This window comes from Bombina bombina, chromosome 2 (assembly GCF_027579735.1).
Source record: "Bombina bombina isolate aBomBom1 chromosome 2, aBomBom1.pri, whole genome shotgun sequence".
Taxonomy (NCBI): domain Eukaryota; kingdom Metazoa; phylum Chordata; class Amphibia; order Anura; family Bombinatoridae; genus Bombina; species Bombina bombina.
The window spans coordinates 1126568720-1126584273 of record NC_069500.1 but is presented as its reverse complement, the minus strand read 5'-3'; positions in this window follow the sequence as shown (position 1 = coordinate 1126584273).

The following is a 15554-nucleotide window of genomic DNA, read 5'->3' as shown; positions in this document are numbered from 1 at the left end:
ACAAATGAGTTTGCACTATGAAGTCATGCAAAGAAAGCAAGATGGATTTTGTAGACTCCAGCCTTCTAGTTCAGAGGGTCTCTCAGGGATGGTGTTCCAATGTGGTTGCAATAAAAATAGGTGGTGTGCTTCAAATTTAAGAACACATAGTTGTATATACATACATATACACACACATATACACATATACACATGTATAGGCTTATACTGTATATAAACTCTTGAGTCCGTCTCAGTCAAATACCTTGACATATGCTATATCAATTTTAATATGTTTTAATGTTTGTCACTTAGAAAAAATATTCATTATATTTTGAAGTATATATTTCTATATAGATTTGTATATCTATCTATCTATATATCTATCATCTAACTATCTATCTATCTAATGTGTGTTTTGATATAAATAACAAAAAAGAGCGAGTTCACTGTCCCTCATGAGAATGTATTCCAGAATATAAATGAGCATTGGAATACATTATATTATATAAATACATATAAAAAGTGCCAGTGTAAATAGGCTCGTATAGGACTCAAATGAGAATCCTGGCTTACTGAGTCACAGTGGTCACAATGATAACAATCAACAATGGTTATGCTGAAACATAAACATGAACATGAATAAACCTTCTGTACACACCCGGAGAAAAAACTGCAAAGTGAAACATTGGAGAGGACTATAAATAAACAATCCATATTGAGGCTCAAGTGATACAAAGTAGCGATGGTGTTAGCAGTATCTCCTTAAGTGGCTTTTTAGACCTACACTTACCACAACCGGCCCAGGCTCAATCAGCGTCTCACACAGTCAGTTCGTGCTTCCAAACAGCCTTCACTCGTAAAGAAGGCTCCTACTATGCAGGAGGGGCGTTGGTTGGAACATGTGATTCTTCAGCTTCAATCGGCTCATCCATGGATACAGCTGCAAAAGTTTTAACCGTCCTCCGCTATTCCTCTTATTCAACTGTGTTTTTATATAGATATATTTGTGTATAAATATATATATATATATATATATATATATATATATATACACATATAATAATATTACAAAAAATAAAATATATATATAGAAATATATATTTTTAAATAAGAAGAAAATTTTTATATTTTTTTAGTGTGCCTCATAGTGCTGAAGTTAGCACATCTGTGTCTTTTTACTTTCAACTTGTAATAACAGCGCTAATCAAACAACGATCTTCTTTTCCTTCAAACACAGGTATCACTTATGAGTGATAAAAAAATAGTGTGCCACTTGTAATCTGTTCCAAAATCTGCATTAAATAAATGAAATAAAAAATAAACAAACAACACATTTTAAATGTTTGCTACAAATTGAGCAAAATGTATATCAGCTTATATTTAATAAGAAAAGAAATAAAATATTTAATATGTTTTAGTGTAATTGGCTCTAAAGATGTGTAGAAATTATGCTGTAGTTCCAGGAGGGTTATGTTTAAACATAAACTGCACGAGAACATGTTGTTACTAAACATTCGTTTTTGATTGCCATGTAATGTGATGGGTTGCTAAGATGTTCTGAGAATCTATGTATGTGTGAAAGAATCTCTTCATTAAATGGAATCTTTGCATTGACAGGTTAAGCAAATTAGTATTCCCTGTAGTGTATATTCTCCAAAAGTAAGGATGTGTAACTGACTGGAGACTATCTGGTCTTGAATTGGGTTTAATGAGACAAATTGTCTTGCTTAATTGCATATCAAATGCAATTGCATAACCATATTAAAATAAAGCAATAACATGTCATTTGTGCCACAAAGCACAGGTTAATCTCCTGATCTGGAAGCATATAATCAATTTAGTTATTATACTGCTTGTTAGCCTTTAGTTGTAAATTGCTCTGGATGTTTATCCATTTTTAGCTTTTTTTGGCTCATAATGTCTTTCTTTGTTTGATAAATAATTAAAAGATAACATGTATTGAACATTTTATATTATTTAACGCTTAAATGCTGAGCCCTTTCTACCATTGTGCTGAGCTGTTTTGAAAATTTTAGATGCTACTCACATTAGGCCCTACTATAGGCAATTTTTCAGTGAGAAACCAACACATAATATATCTTCAGGAGACCCAGCAGATTCAAATTATGCCATAGTTTTATGTATATAAATGTCCCAACAATAGTGGGTGTGTGTTTTTTACCCTTAAACTTTATAGTAAAAAGAAGAGGTTACCCACATATAAATAAGGACCTTTTGCTATAGTTATGTAACTTTGATCTGCACATAGGGGCTCCTGTGATCACCTGGCTACTAAAACTAATATATGGGCTTTAGTTGTATGAAGGGCTTTGAAGCAAGGGGTCTTGAGGGTCTCTAGGCCTTTTTTGATGGCCTGTTAGAAGGGTTAGAGAATATGTTGTGCTTAAAACATGTGCATACTTTATGTTTTTTATTTTTTTAAGTGTTTATACTTTAAACCTTAAGACAGCATTTGAAAGGGCATGGCATTAGCTTTCAAAGGGTGGGTCTTGAAGGCTTCTTCATCTTCTTGGCACATCGAGTTTCTGCTGCTTGGTGACATCACCAGCATCCCTGGATTCCCCGGCTGATGCTGGAACCCTAGATCACTAGGGATTATATAAGAGTGCAGCCGGGAGTGCAATGAGGTACAAAAGCACCACATGATTACGTGGTCATCATTCACAGTAAATATATTGTGCAAATGATGACCATGTGTTGTCATGCACACTTAAAGGGTTAAATAGAAAATATATTGTCAATTGTAACAGAACATACTTATTTTGCTTTGAATAGATTATCTTGTTCTTTTGAAAGCATTAAATGCACAGCTGTTTTGGGGGCTTTTTACTACTGCCACAAAATGTACCCTAATGATTTATGGCTGTATTAGTGCCATGTATACACACAGGTTTAGTTTAAGGGTATATAGAGCCTATGCAAGCATTATTCACAGGAACACTTATATGGAAGGCAATGGAAAACTTAAGAGCCAACTGTGCTTTTAAAGGTTAGAATTAACCCTTATGATACACAAATGACAATGTACAAACAAGTATACACTGCAACAACAAGCACATCATATTTAATTAGTGTGTACAGAATAACCTCATTAAATACTAAGGCCTGCATTTATCAAGGTGGGTGGAGACAACATTGCCAGATAGGGAACCTGTCCACACACATCTAGGGCATCTAAATCAGCATCTGCTGCCGGAATGTAATACTGCACAAGCAAATGCTCATACAGATTTGCCTCTCCTCTCACACAACCAATCACAGTGCTTGTTAGTCATCCTGGATGAATGAGTCTGGAATTTTTTTAAAACATAACTACTGAGATTAGAAGCAGACGTTTTAAGATTGGTGCATCTTAACTTTCAAATGCAGGCTCATATGAATGAGGCTGCACAACAACGGCTCTGAATACGTATAAGCAGCTTCATAAATGTGGATTTAAATATAAGCATAATTTTTAATCCCCAAATATTTCCATCAAGACCTATTATATAACAATAAGAATGGTGCAATATTTCAAAATCTATAACATTATATAGTTTAATAATGATAGCTCTCCCATTTCAATGGTTTCTGGGCATTGCCTGGGTGCTGATAGAACTTACATAATACCAAAGAACTTGACAAGCAAGACATATTGCACTCACATGACTTAAGTTGTTGAGAAACATAAAAAAACACTATGGCATCTATTTATCAAGCCGTCAACATACCTGCATTCGACGGCACCAATACGCTCTCCTAAGATCGCCTAACATCGCTGCCGCGGACCTGAATACGTTCTCCAAAGTTATCAAAAAAGCTGCCAAAAAGCCGCGCACCAAGTCAGCGGACTGTTGTTAACTAACAGTCATCAATCTTGCTGCTCTTCGGCTTTTTTACAGCTTTCTTGGTACCCTGTCACTAAGCACCCACACTATACTATACAGTTTACCCCGCCGCAACTCTAATAAATGTATTCACCCCTAAACCGCTGCTCCCAGACCCCGCTGCAACTCTAATAAATGTATTAACCCCTAAACTGCCACTCCCAGACCCCTCCGCAACTCTAATAAATGTATTAACCCCTAAACCGCCGCTCCTGGACCCCACCACAACTCTAATAAATACATATTAACCCCTAATCTTCCGCCCCATATACCGCCGCCACCTACATAAAGTTATTAACCCCTATCCTGCCGCTCCCGGACCCCGCCGCAACTAAATAAATTGTTTAACCCCTAAACCACCGCTCCCGGAGCCCACCGCCACCTACATTATATTTATTAACCCCTAATCTGCCCCCTTACACCGCCGCCACCTACATTATATTTATTAACCCTTAATTTACCCCCTACTTATCTATAAAATAAACCCTAAGATAGCTACAATATAACTAATAGTTACATTGTAGCTATCTTAGGATTTATTTTTATTTTACAGGCAACTTTGTATTTATTTTAACTAGCTACAATAGTTATTAAATAGTTAGTAACTATTTAATAACTAGCTAGTTAAAATAAATACAAAAGTACCTGTAAAATAAATCCTAACCTAAGTTACAATTACACCTAACACTACACTATAATTAAATTAATTACCTATATTAACAACAATTAAATAACATTAAATAAAATTAAATAAAATTATTTAAAGTACAAAAAAAGAAACACTAAATTACAGAAAATAATAAAATAATTACAAGATTTTTAAACTAATTACACCTAATCTAATCCCCCTAACAAAATAAAAAAGCCTCCCAAAATAAAAAAAGCCCTACCCTACACTAAATTACAAATAGCCCTTAAAAGGGCTTTTTGCGGGGCATTCCCACAAAGTAATCAGCTCTTTTACCTGAAGAAAAGTACAATACCCCCCAACATTAAAACCCACCACCCACACACCCAACCCTACTCTAAACCTACCCAATCCCCCCTTAAAAAAAACTAACACTAACCCCTTGAAGATCACCCTACCTTGAGACGTCTTCACCCAACTGGGACGAAGTCCTCAACAAAGCCGGGCGAAGTGGTCCTCCAGACAGGCAGAAGTCTTCATCCAAGCCTGGCAGAAGAGGTTCTCCAGAAGTCTTCATCCAGACAGCATCTTCTATCTTCATCCATCCGGTGTGGAATGGGTCCATCTTCAAGACATCCGACGCGGAGCATCCTCTTCCATCGAAGTCGACTATAGAATGAAGGTTCCTTTACATGACATCATCCAAGATGGCGTCCCTTCAATTCCGATTGGCTGATAGAATTCTAAGGTAGGAAAAATCCTATTGGTTGATGCAATCAGCCAATAGGATTGAAGATCAATCCTATTCGCTGTTCCAATCAGCCAATAGAATGCCAGCTCAATCCTATTGGCTGATTGGATCAACCAATAGGATTTTTCCTACTTTAATTCCGATTGGCTGATAGAATTCTATCAGTCAAACGGAATTGAAGGGACGCCATATTGGATGACGTCATTTAAAGGAACCTTTATTCTACAGTCGATGTTGATGGAAGAGGATGCTCCACGTCGGATGTCTTGAAGATGGACCCGCTCTGCGCCGGATGAAGATAGAAGATGCCGTCTGGATGAAGACCTCTTCTGCCCGGCTTGGATGAAGATTTCTGCCCGTCTGGAGGATCACTTTGCCCGGCTTCGTTGAGGAATTCGGCCCAGTTGGGTGAAGATGTCTCAAGGTAGGGTGATCTTCAAGGGGTCAGTGTTAGGTTTTTTTAAGGGGGGATTGGGTGGATTTTAGAGTAGGGTTGGGTGTGTGGATGGTGGGTTTTAATGTTGGGGGGGTATTGTATTTTTTTCAGGTAAAAGAGCTTATTACTTTGGGGCAATGCCCTGCAAAAAGCCCTTTTAAGGGCTATTTGTAATTTAGTGTAGGGTAGGGCTTTTTTATTTTGGGGGGGCTTTTTTATTTTGTTAGGGGGATTAGATTAGATGTAATTAGTTTAAACATCTTGTAATTATTTATTATTTTCTGTAATTTAGTGTTTGTTTTTTGTACTTTAGATAATTTTATTTAATTTTATTTAATTGTAGTTAATGTAGGTAATTAATTTAATTATAGTGTAGTGTTAGGTGTAATTGTAACTTAGGTTAGGTTTTATTTTATAGGTACTTTTGTATTTATTTTAACTAGATAGTTATTAAATAGTTAATAACTATTTAATAACTATTGTAGCTAGTTAAAATAAATACAAAGTTGCCTGTAAAATAAAAATAAATAACTATTAGTTATATTGTAGCTATCTTACGGTTTATTTTATAGGTAAGTATTTAGTTTTAAATAGGAATAATTTATTTCGATTTATTTAAATTATCTTTAGTTAGGGGGTGTTAGGGTTAGCCTTAGGTTTAGGAGTTAATACATTTAATATAGTGGCGGCGGTGTAGGGGGGGCAAATTAGGGGTTAATAATTATAATGTAGGTGGCAAAGGTTTAGGGGGGGCAGATTAGGGGTTAATAAATATAATGTAGGTGGTGGTGGGCTCTGGGAGCAGCGGTTTATGGGTTAATAAGTATAATGTAGGTGGTGGTGGTGGTGTAGGGGGGGCAGATTAGGGGTGTTTAGACTTGGGGTACATGTTAGGGTGTTAGGTGTAGACATTACCATAGGAATCAATGGGATATCGGGCAGCAGCGAACATAGTCTTTCGCTGCTTTCAGACTCCCATTGATTCCTATGGTATCCACGGCCGCCAGGGTGGCGGATTGAAAACCAGGTACGCTGGGCTGGAAAAGTGCTGAGCGTACCTGGTAGACTTTTGATAACTAGCAAAAGTCGTCAGATAGCGCCGAACTTGCGTTCAGAACATCTGTAGTGACGTAAGCATCGATCTGTGTCGGACTGAGTCTGGTGGATCGTATGTTACATCACTAAATTCTACTTTTGCCGGTCTCTAGGGTTTGATAACTAAGGCGAATCAGGCTCGACACAAATACGCTGCGGAATTCCAATGTATTTGCGGTTGACAGCTTGATAAATAGATGCCTATAGGTTAATATTATAATAAAGTCTTAGGCCTAGATTTGGAGTTTGGCGGTAGCTGTGAAAACCAGCGTTAGAGGCTCCTAACGCTGGTTTTAGGCTACCGCCGGTATTTGGAGTCACTCAAAAAAGGGTCTAACGCTCACTTTTCAGCCGCGACTTTTCCATACCGCAGATCCCCTTACGTAAATTGCGTATCCTATCTTTTGAATGGGATTTTTCTAACTCCGGTATTTAGAGTCGTGTCTGAAGTGAGCGTTAGAATTCTAACGACAAAACTCCAGCCGCAGAAAAAAGTCAGTAGTTAAGAGCTTTCTGGGCTAACGCCGGTTCATAAAGCTCTTAACTACTGTACTCTAAAGTACACTAACACCCATAAACTACCTATGTACCCCTAAACCGAGGTCCCCCCATATCGCCGCAACTCGATTCAATTTTTTTAACCCCTAATCTGCCGACCGCCACCTACGTTATCCTTATGTACCCCTAATCTGCTGCCCCTAACACCGCCGACCCCTATTTTATATTTATTAACCCCTAATCTGCCCCCCACAACGTCGCCGCCAGCTACCTACACTTATTAACCCCTAATCTGCCGTCCGCACGCCGCCGCCAGCTACATTATCCCTATGTACCCCTAATCTGCTGCCCTAACATCGCCGACCCCTATATTATATTTATTAACCCCTAACCTGCCCCCCACAACGTCGCCGCCACCTACCTACAATAATTAACCCCTAATCTGCCGACCGCAAAGAGCCGCCAGCTACATTATAGCTATGTACCCCTTATTTGCTGCCCCTAACACCGCCGACCCCTATATTATATTTATCAACCTCTAACCTGCCCTCCCTAACATCGCCGACACCTAACTTCAATTATTAACTCCTAATCTGCCGACCGAATCTCGCCGCTATTCTAATAAATGTATTAACCCCTAAAGCTAAGTCTAACCCTAACACTAACACCCCCCTAAATTAAATATAATTTTAATCTAACGAAATTAATTAACTCTTATTAAATAAATTATTCCTATTTAAAGCTAAATACTTACCTGTAAAATAAATCCTAATATAGCTACAATATAAATTATAATTATATTATAGCTATTTTAGGATTAATATTTAAGGTAACTTTGTATTTATTTTAACCAGGTACAATAGCTATTAAATAGTTAAGAACTATTTAATAGCTAAAATAGTTAAAATAATTACAAATTTACCTGTAAAATAAATCCTAACCTAAGTTACAATTAAACCTAACACTACACTATCAATAAATTAATTAAATAAAATACCTATAATTATCTACAATTAAACCTAACACTACACTATCAATAAATAAATTAAATACAATTCCTACAAATAAATACAATGAAATAAACTAACTAAAGTACAAAAAATAAAAAAGAACTAAGTTACAAAAAATAAAAAAATATTTACAAACATAAGAAAAATATTACAACAATTTTAAACTAATTACACCTACTCTAAGCCCCCTAATAAAATAACAAAGCCCCCCAAAATAAAAAAATGCCCTACCCTATTCTAAATTACTAAAGTTCAAAGCTCTTTTACCTTACCAGCCCTGAACAGGGCCCTTTGCGGGGCATGCCCCAAGAAGTTCAGCTCTTTTGCCTGTAAAAAAAAACATACAATACCCCCCCAACATTACAACCCAGCACCCACATACCCCTAATCTAACCCAAACCCCCCTTAAATAAACCTAACACTAAGCCCCTGAAGATCATCCTACCTTGTCTTCACCTCACCGGGTATCACACCGATCCGTCCTGGCTCCGATATCTTCATCCAACCCAAGCGGGGGCTAGACATCCACTGAAGAAGTCCAGAAGAGGGTCCAAAGTCTTCATCCTATCCGGGAAGAAGAGTAGATCCGGACCGGCAACCATCATCTTCCAAGCGGCATCTTCTATCTTCATCCGATGAGGACCGGCTCCATCCTGAAGACCTCCACCGCGGACCCATCTTCATCCGGCGACGTCCGGATCTACTCTTCTTCCCGGATAGGATGAAGACTTTGGACCCTCTTCTGGACTTCTTCAGTGGATGTCTAGCCCCCGCTTGGGTTGGATGAAGATATCGGAGCCAGGACGGATCGGTGTGATACCCGGTGAGGTGAAGACAAGGTAGGATGATCTTCAGGGGCTTAGTGTTAGGTTTATTTAAGGGGGGTTTGGGTTAGATTAGGGGTATGTGGGTGGTGGGTTGTAATGTTGGGGGGGGGGGGTATTGTATGTTTTTTTTTACAGGCAAAAGAGCTGAACTTCTTGGGGCATGCCCCGCAAAGGGCCCTGTTCAGGGCTGGTAAGGTAAAAGAGCTTTGAACTTTAGTAATTTAGAATAGGGTAGGGCATTTTTGTTATTTTGGGGGTCTTTGTTATTTTATTAGGGGGCTTAGAGTAGGTGTAATTAGTTTAAAATTGTTGTAAGATTTTCCTTATGTTTGTAAATATTTTTTTTATTTTTTGTAACTTAGTTCTTTTTTATTTTTTGTACTTTAGTTAGTTTATTTCATTGTAGTTATTTGTAGATATTGTATTTAATTAATGTATTGATAGTGTAGTGTTAGGTTTAATTGTAGGTAATTGTAGATATTTTATTTAATTAATTTAATGATAGTGTAGTGTTAGGTTTAATTGTAACTTAGGTTAGGATTTATTTTACAGGTAATTTTGTTATTATTTTAACTAGGTAACTATTAAATAGTTCTTAACTATTTAATAGCTATTGTACCTGGTTAAAATAATTACAAAGTTACCTGTAAAATAAATATTAATCCTAAAATAGCTATAATATAATTATAATTTATAGTGTAGCTATATTAGGATTTATTTTACAGGTAAGTATTTAGCTTTAAATAGGAATAATTTATTTAATAAGAGATAATTAATTTCGTTAGATGTAAATTATATTTAATTTAGGGGGGTGTTAGTGTTAGGGTTAGACTTAGCTTTAGGGGTTAATACATTTATTAGAATAGCGGTGAGCTCCAGTCGGCAGATTAGGGGTCAATAATTGAAGTTAGGTGTCGGCGATGTTAGGGAGGGCAGATTAGGGGTTAATACTATTTATTATAGGGTTAGTGAGGCGGATTAGGGGTTAATAACTTTATTATAGTAGCGCTCAGGTCCGGTCGGCAGATTAGGGGTTAATAAGTGTAGGCAGGTGGAGGCGACGTTGTGGGGGGCAGATTAGGGGTTAATAAATATAATATAGGGGTCGGCGATGTTAGGGCAGCAGATTAGGGGTACATAGGGATAATGTAAGTAGCGGCGGTTTACGGAGCGGCAGATTAGGGGTTAATAATAATATGCAGGTGTCAGCGATAGCGGGGGCGGCAGATTAGAGGTTAATAAGTGTAAGGCTAGGGGTGTTTAGACTCGGGGTACATGTTAGGGTGTTAGGTGCAGACGTAGGAAGTGTTTCCGCATAGCAAACAATGGGACTGTGTTAGGAGCTGAACGCGGCTTTTTTGCAGGTGTTCTGTTTTCAGCTCAAACAGCCCCATTGTTTTCTATGGGGGAATCGTGCGCGAGCACGTTTTTGAGGCTGGCCGCGTCCGTAAGCAACTCTGGTATCGAGAGTTGAAGCTGCGTTAAATATGCTCTACGCTCCTTTTTTGGAGCCTAACGCAGCCTTTATGTGGACTCTCAATACCAGAGTTATTTTTATGGTGCGGTCAGAAAAAAGCCGGCGTTAACTTTTCGGGACGTTACCGACAAAACTCTAAATCTAGCCGTTAGAGAATGCTTAAGCATCTTGAATATATCAGATTTTCTTCAACAGTAACATTTCTATATACAGTAATATTTCAATATACATTAATATTTCTATATACAGTAATATTTCACATATCTTCTACCTGTCACATTCTACCCATTTTTCAGCTTAGTACACCCATAAACAACTTTTGAATTGTCCTTTCTAAACTATTTTTGTATCTCACAGCTAGAATGCACAAAAGCTCTTTTATATCAACTCAGTATTTTTCTAAAATCTAATACCTAGATTACGAGTTTTGCGTTACGGTTTTAATGCTAAAAAAATGGCCAGTTCAGTGTAAAAACTGTAGCGCAGCCATTACGAGTTGTGCGGTGAAGCTAAAATGCTTGTGTTCCAGCCTATACCGACATGATCCTTTATCTGAGACCAGTAGTTATGAGTTTTGCGCAACAAAACTGTTACACAAGGCTATGGCCTAAGATGGCTGCTAAATTGGGAGCTCTGCTACTCAGAGTTACATTCCGCCTGTAATCTGTATATTATATAGCCATCCAGCAATAATTTATATCTTATATCACAGAGGACACTTAGCTGAATGTCACTATATAAAAATTTTCTTTGCTAAGCAACACCAGGACTTCCCAAACCGGACTGCTGAGTGTCTCTGGCGGCCTCCAAGGAGAGAGATACCAGCTCCCCCCCCCTGGGAAACCGGGTAAACAGAGTATACTGACATCCTCTGTCAAAGGTTTTTGATAACCCTCATATAATGGAGGAGCTACTAGTTCTGCTTCGGGACTTTTTGGAGGAGCATGGAAGGAGGATATGCGAAAGGATAGACCGTATTGTAACCCCATCTACTATGCCAGTGAAGGATGCACGGCAGAGTGAGGCCCAAGCATTTGCCCCAAGGCTCTCGGACGAGGAAGAACTATCTCAGGCTGGTTCCCCTGACCTAGGACTGGGAGTATGTGCAACGGAGCACCCAGTGCAAAATATAAGGAAACGCTTTGCGGCCTCTGTGGCCAGGCGACCAGCTCCTGTCTGTTCAGCTAAGTCTACTAGGAGTGACGCAGGTACCGGGAGAGCTGGACTGAAGAAAGACCACGCTGTGACAGCTATACATATCTTGGAGGGCTGCCGCAAGGTGTACAGATAATCTACTTACCCTCCTGACTCCCGATGCCATGACCTGGATGGGGACGCTTTGGTCCTACCATATGTTCAGGTCGGCTTTGTGCGATGGTGGTCCCGGGGCCCTGAGGCCCTCTTTCCCTTGAAGGCGGTGAGATCTGGGGTTGGGTAAACTGTGAACTGAAAGATCGGGTCCCGGCCGGATTCCTCTAGCCTGCCGGACTATGTGAACTGTACCGCATAGAAACCTGCAAGGACTGAGTTCTTACGGTTGCAGGGTCTGGGGGTAGTGGGATCTATGTGACTTCTTTTATTTCTACTGTGATAGCCACAATTAGTTGCTCAAGCCCAGTATGTCCTCTGAAAACTGGCAGCAATCTGCGATGCTAACTTTTGAACTTATACTGATTTATGTTTTTCATGTACATTGCATTATTTCAGTTGTTAATTCATGTTGTACTGTACTGCAACCTCATAAGTATATTCCCTTGGATATAATAGCACCTTGACTTTACTTTAACCCTCCCCTCAGTATGCTGTTTGAATTTGGCTGAACTTGCTTTACATGTGCCTCCATTGGTGGGGGTTGGTAGGGGGTTTACACCTTACTATAGCTAATCTGCCACAATATTTAATTAAGTAATCTAGATGGGTCCCTTTGCCTCAGTATAAATTTTGGTAGCCTTAACGTGCTGTCTGCGGCTGAGACGGTATGTGTAGCACATAATTTTCCCTAGGGCCCTGATAATATATTGAGATACATAGAGATCTTAGGTGAATTTTGTTTGTGCATATGGCCTAGATATATCCTAAGCTCATTAACTAGCTTAGGTGCAGGGGGAGCTCGCATAGTGTGGCAGGACCCATATCCTTCGTCCTCAGGGATGGTATAAATCTCTACCCTAGAATTCACGGTATTCTGAGTGGCTTTTTTTTTTCTGAGTCCAGGGGAAGTTTACTCTGTTTGCTCTGGCATATAAGTGAATATTAGCTTAGTGGCTGAATTTTGACCATAAGTAGTCTCCTTTGCTTATTAATAATTTTAAATCTCTGGGGATTAAATGTTTAATTATTAAGTTCATTAGCCTTAGCATTGGGTCCATGAGTGGCCCTGTTAACATTCTCCCACTCTTCACCCCTTACCTATATCTAACATCTGGGGTCCAAAAGTGACTGCAAACTCTTAGTCGGGGTATACTTTATCTCTAATTTTTATAGGGGACTTGTTGATATAATGTTTTAAAGTGTTATATGTTCTGATGTGAATGTTATGGACATATACAGGCCTACTTCTTGTTACCTAGAGTCTTTGTATGAAAGTCAGGCCGTAGGACTACCACCTGTTACTTTATTTTCTGTTGTCCAAATGAAAATGTATATATCTAAAAAAGAGGTGCCGCGCATGGCCTTATATATTTCCTACTATCAAGGATGTAATACTGTTTATGGACTCTAAGACATGCCTTATGTATTGGATATTTGAGAAGTGATGTATGTTGTTAAGCGTGTTGCCATGACAATTATATGAGTATGTTATGTATGTCATTGCTACCTCAATAAAAACAATTTCTTAAAAAAAAAAAAAAAAAAAAAACTGTTACACAAAACTCATAACTAAAATGTTACAAAGTAGACTAACACCCATAAACTACCTATTAACCCCTATTCTCCCGCCCTCCCACATAGCAAACACTAAATTAAACTTATTAACCCCTAATCTGCCGCTCCCGACATCGCTGCCACTAATAAAAGCTATTAACCCCTATTCCGCCACTCCCCGACAACTCCACCACTAAATAAAGTTATTAACCCCTGAACCGCCAACCCCCCACATCGCAAAAAAAACTAAATTAAGCTTTTAACCCCTAAACCTAACAACCCCCTAACTTTATATTAAAATTACAATAACCCTATTGAAAATAAATAAAAAAATTACCTGTGAAATTAAAAAAAAATAAGTTTAAATTAAAAATTAACCTAACATAACTATTATACTAAAATTAAAATAACTGCAATTTAAATAAACTAAATTACACATTAAAAAAAACTAACACTACTAAAAGAAATAATTTTAAAAATACAAAAAATAACAAATACTAAATTATCCAAAATAAAAACAATTACACTTAATCTAATAGCGCTATAAAAATTAAAAAGCCCCCCTGCAAAAATAAAAAAACCCTAGACTACAATAAACTACCAAAAGCCCTTAAAAGGGCCTTTTGTAGGGCAGTGCCCTAAAGAAATCAGCTCTTTTACCTGTAAAAATACAAAGACCCCCCCAACAATAAAACCCACCACACCAACCAACCCCCCAAAATAAAAAAACCTAACTCTAAAAAAACCTAAGCTACCCATTGCCCTGAAAAGGGCATTTGTATGGGCATTGCCCTTAAAAGGGCATTTAGCTGTGTTGCATTGCCCTAAAAAGGGCATTTAGCTCTTTTAAAAAAGCCCAAACTCTAATCTAAAAAAAAAACACCCAAAAAAGTAAAAAAAAATCTAACACAAACCCCCGATGATCCACTTACAGTTTCTGAAGTCCGGACATCCAGGCCGTCTTCATCCAGACGGCATCTTCTATCTTCATCCCAGCGGCGTATTCTATCTTCATCCCGGTGGTGCGGAGCGGGTCTATCCTTGAAGACATCCGGCGCGGAGCGTCCTCTTCATACGGTAACCGCCATACACTGAATCTTCAATGCAAGGAAGCCTTTTCAAAATTGCGTCCCTTGCATTCCTATTGGCTGATTTGATTTTTGAACTTCAAATCAGCCAATAGGATGAGAGCTACTGGAATTCTATTGGCTGATTTGAATAGCCAATAGAATTTCAGAAACTCTCATCCTATTGGCTGATTTGAACAGTATCAGTATCCCTTAAATTTTCAGTATCCCTTAAATTTTGTGAGGTATGGAGCTCATTGCCACCATATCGCACTCACAAGGCAGCTTTTTAGAAACTTGTAATGGCAGCGCTATGGAGGGTGAAATAACGCAACCTTTGTTGCATTCATTTCACACCCTCTATAGCGCAAAACTTGTAATCTAGGTGTAAATTAGGTAATCTTATGGAGTATTTTCTTGTAACATTTAACTGTCCTTATGCAAAAAAAATCAATCTGTGTTTTTATAAAATATTCTCGTCTTATTGCTTCACTGCATTGTTTCTGACTTTTAAACATCTGAAATTGTTATTTTCAAGCCCAATTCCTTTGCTGTCAGCAAAATATCATTGGCTTTATATACATTTATAGTTGCAGTTAACAAGTTTTTATTTTTTTCCCTGTAACTACTTTATGAACACTTCAGCATTACTTTAGATGCCATAAATCACAATATTATACTATTTTGTTAATAACTTGATTTTGTCCTCAATTTCCTTTGTGTGTACCCTGGAGTTTCAGTTTCATAACAGTTATTTGCTTCATCTGCAAACATCAAAATGTCGTTAAACGTCAAAATATAGCAGCATAGAAATGACGTATTAAAATATATTTTTAAGAGAATTTTAATTGCTTAATACCTGATAAATTTATTTCTATTTTCTCTATTAGTGAATTACTAAAAATGTGGTTGGCAAGTCCTGACATTTCTTATACCCTGCCGTCTTTTGTACTTAAATAGGAACTATCCATATTTTAGAAATAATGTTGTTGGCAGCACAAATTAAAGCTCATTTAATATGCCTGGATATA